This window comes from Theropithecus gelada, unplaced genomic scaffold (genome assembly GCF_003255815.1).
Source record: "Theropithecus gelada isolate Dixy unplaced genomic scaffold, Tgel_1.0 HiC_scaffold_5744, whole genome shotgun sequence".
NCBI classification, from domain to species: domain Eukaryota; kingdom Metazoa; phylum Chordata; class Mammalia; order Primates; family Cercopithecidae; genus Theropithecus; species Theropithecus gelada.
The window spans coordinates 1-2,982 of NW_020262382.1; the positions used below are offsets into that span (position 1 = coordinate 1).

The window sequence follows — 2,982 nt, forward strand, 5'->3', positions numbered from 1 at the left end:
ACGTTTCTGCCAGTTCTGCCATGATTGCCTAGCAGGAAAAGGAGCAGCGTCCAGAAGCACAGCCCGGTACCCAGCCTGCCTAACAAGGGAGAATTTGTAGGCTTTGTGGACAGATAGAGCTGGGAGTCCATACCTTCACCCACTAACTTGCTGAGACATTGGTAAGATCAGTTTTCTTTTCTGAACTACGTTTTTGTCATCTGTAAATTGAGGGGAATTTCTTCTACCCCATGAGGCTGCTTGGAGAATTAGTGACAGCGTGTGTAGAGCAAGTGCCACCCAGCAGGCATTTGGTGTCCAGACCACTCCTCTTCCCGCTTGATTTTCTGCCTAAATTTGCGTTTTGTTCTTAAGACATTCACTCCCCTTAATTTTGCACTTCCCTCTGATTCCTGCCTTTTCTTCTATCCCATGGAGTCACCAGGATCTAAATGGACAACAGTCATGTATGCGTTTATGTGTATATACATATGCACTGTGTTGGTGTTGGAGTGTGGTGTGTGAAGGTATGTGTGTGTGTGTGTGTGTTGGAGTCAGTGAGTCACTGAAACTCTCCACACCAGGCTGTGTTCCTGCTCGTTGCTGGAGGTGCTGTCAGGGGCCCTGCCCTCAACTCCAGGTCTGACCCTTGCAGTGCAGGCAGGACATTCTGGAGGAATCATGACCTTGGAAGGATCCCTGAGGATTGACTGGTGGGTATCAGTGGATAAATACCCCAGCTCCCTTGCTCTGAGTGAGATGACTCTGAGGCGCGTGTTCTATGCTGTCTCTCGGAGGTACCTGGCAGGGCTGAGTCCTGGCTGCCACAGTGGAAACTTTCTTGATGAAGGTCCCGTTAACTGCTGCATTCCTTTCCTGTCTCTGTTCCACATGCCTCTATCGCTGTTTCCTGAGATTCGCACCCTAAGGAAGGACTGGCAGTGGAATTACTGTCCTAGAGTCATCTCCAAATAAAATTTTTGTATTTGAATCTTTGCTTGAGGATCTGCTTCCAGGAAATTCAAAATAAGACACACATTTTTCTGTGGGCATCTTCAATCCCCTTAGGCCTGCCATTGTGCTGTTTTTATCAAAAAGGAACATGAGGATCAGAGAGGGAAAATCACTTGCCCAGAGTCACCCAGCTGAACAATGGTGGAGTTCAATTTTGACCATGAGTTTTCTGGCCCCAATGTGGTTGCTTGCTCCTCTCCTGTGAGACTCCTCCCTTATCAGCATCAAAAGAATGTATGCAGGACATCAAAAGTGGGATCTCTGATGCCTGTGACATAGAAAGCCCAGGCTCATGGGTGTTGCCCGTGCACTCACTCTTACGTCATTTAAGAGTAGTAAAGAAAAACATGCTCAGTGCTGACGGTGTGACTGGGGTGTTGTTTTAGGAACTCTCTACTTACTTTAGTTCATTTAATTTTCACAATAACCTTGTTTTTACTTCTAGTTGTTAGATGGAAAAACTGGGGCAAAGAACAATACGGAGAGTTGCGAAAATTCATTCCCCCGGTCCAGGTTTGAACCAAGCAGTCTGCACCTGGAGTCCTGGTTTGTAACTATGGCACCCTGGCTTCTCACACATCTCATCGTGGAGTTTCACCTTGTGTCAGGCATGGCACTGAGTAGCTTCTTTTAAGAACATAATTTGTAGTTATGTAGATCACTAATTCTACTTCAAAATGCCACACAGCCTTGGTGCAATGAAATGAAACAATTGGTAAGTCTGAGCATTGAGAACAAGCATTCTGTTTTCCACTCCTGACTCCATTCCAACAGCTGGGACAGTGTTTCCTCTGTGCCTGTAGAAACCTCAGCTCCTGTGCCGAGGAGCCTGGTCCCTCTGGGGAGTGTGGCAGTCAGGTGCTGGCAGGGACCTTGAAGCGACTGAAGGGTCATTAAGAAAAAGCGGTTTATAAAGATTTGGGCAGGGCCAAGGGAAGCAGGTGGTATGGCACAGGGCCCTGGTGTTAGCATCTTCTGGGTGCTGTCACCACTCTCCATTTTGATGGGGCCACGGAGAAGCTGTTCCAGTAACTCGGAGAATCTGCAGCTGAGAGAGGAGGCCGGAGGAGGTATCACTCCCTGTCACTTTGAACTGTGTCCGGATACCGCCACGACCACACTACAATCTCCTTATTAGACTGGAGAGGCTGCAGGTAGGGGTTCTAAGCCTTGTCTTGTGGCTCACCTCCAACAGTGAGTCAGCACCGGCTCCCGTAACCCCATAGTCCAGGATTCACTTAGCCCCTCTATCCTGCATGGTCCCCTTTCCTGCTGGGAAGCAGATACGCAAATGAGCAGCAGAATCCTGTTTCTCCCTGCAGGCCCCTCTGCTCCATAGGAGTGGAGTTTGTGGGTCTCCTCCCTGGTTTTGGATGAGAACACCCTTTCCCCTTCCACAGGAGTTGTTTCTGTGGACCTTACCCTACGTTTTCCCCTGGTCGGGCACCGGGCAAGTGGGGATGGTGGGGCCAACTCTTTAGAACCAGCAATGCCATACAGATCCCACTCTGGAAGTTCATGCTAAGTGTCATGGGTCCTCTGGAATGTTTTGATAGTTTCCTGTTTGTTTTATCCCCCCAACCAGCTCATCTTGTCTCCTGGGATCAATACTAAGATGCTGGCAGCCCGGCCAGCTGGCCTGGCCCTGGACGTGCCTTCAGGGGCTGGTTATGCTTCTTGACCTGTGTTGTGGTGAGTGGTCAGCAGCACCTGCTTCTAGCTTTACTGTTGGGCCAGATTTTATCCCCACCCCGGCTCTGCAATGTGGCTGCTTCCTGCTCCTTCCATGGATGCAGCATGGAATTGACCTTTCTGTTCTTGCACCACTGAGGAAGGAAGCATGAAGGACGCACAGGTCAGGCCATTCCATTGCCCTCCTGCTGCTGGGTCTTAATCCTGGGGTGGCTGCAGGGACTGGTGCCTCCCCATGGCCCCCTCAACTTTTCTCAGGTTTCTGCTCAAAAGTCACCTTTTGGAGGGGTCTCCACC

The 2,982-nt window shown here is 49.8% G+C and overlaps 1 long non-coding RNA gene across 1 annotated transcript; it reads left to right on the forward strand.

The window, feature by feature from the left end:
• The first annotated feature begins 563 nt into the window (after positions 1 to 563).
• On the forward strand, positions 564 to 2,692 carry LOC112617890. The gene is made up of 3 exons (XR_003117980.1): positions 564 to 692; positions 1,439 to 1,708; positions 2,579 to 2,692. It is a non-coding gene; the product is annotated as an uncharacterized LOC112617890 (long non-coding RNA).
• Positions 2,693 to 2,982: the final 290 nt, after the last annotated feature.